Source organism: Penaeus monodon, chromosome 31, assembly GCF_015228065.2.
Source record: "Penaeus monodon isolate SGIC_2016 chromosome 31, NSTDA_Pmon_1, whole genome shotgun sequence".
NCBI classification, from domain to species: domain Eukaryota; kingdom Metazoa; phylum Arthropoda; class Malacostraca; order Decapoda; family Penaeidae; genus Penaeus; species Penaeus monodon.
The window spans coordinates 4,133,466-4,134,218 of NC_051416.1; the positions used below are offsets into that span (position 1 = coordinate 4,133,466).

Below are 753 nucleotides of genomic sequence, written 5' to 3' on the forward strand. Positions count from 1 at the left end.
CGAGCACACAGTCCGAGCACAGAGTGTATCCACAAAGCCACGTTCCTCCCCCTTGTTTCGTTGTCTAAGCGACGTGTTGACGGCACTTGTTGACAGTCGGTCGCGCACAGGTACAAAATTTCCTTCCCTTTTTAGCCTTATTAATTATCTTTTTAAGGCAACTTTCCCCTTACATTATTCATCCCTCTCTTCAATTTAAGGTGTCCTAGACTTCGTGGACATTGTGTGAAGTCAGAATATTAAACGCGCGGTATGGTTTTACAGCATATGGGAGGAAAGTAGTGTTTGTTATTGTTTATCCCTGAGCGGCTTGAGTGTGCCTGAGGCCTTCGGGGGATTTTTCCCTCTGGGGAGGCAAGGAGAGCATATGTCACGTCATTTAAAGGGTATTTGTCGGTATTAGTGGTGTTGGGATGTAGTTTAGGACAGTCCTGTGAAGATATTAATGTTGAGTGTGTTATTGCAGTGTTTTGGGGGGGAGGTTAGTTTTGGGTTGTGATTTTCCCATTAAATTATTGGGTGGTTAATCATACTCAACTGTCGCTGCTGTTAATTCTGTGATTAGATGTATATTGGGTAGTTGATAAATAGAAAAGGTGTTTTGTTAATTATTGGTATAGTTTTAACCAGTTTGTGTGCGATATCTTGATCTGTTTCTTGGAGAATGATAATGTTTAAGCTCAGCCGTCAAGCCTTACGTAGCTGGATCCATACTGGTGTTTGACTGAGCCTCCAACAGTAATGTTTTATCTG

At 42.0% G+C, this 753-nt stretch overlaps 1 protein-coding gene across 1 annotated transcript in view; it reads left to right on the plus strand.

The window, feature by feature from the left end:
• The window catches only part of LOC119593002, a gene marked incomplete in the record, with an annotated part of 27,513 nt that overhangs the window by 3,990 nt on the left and 22,770 nt on the right, over nucleotides 1-753 (plus strand).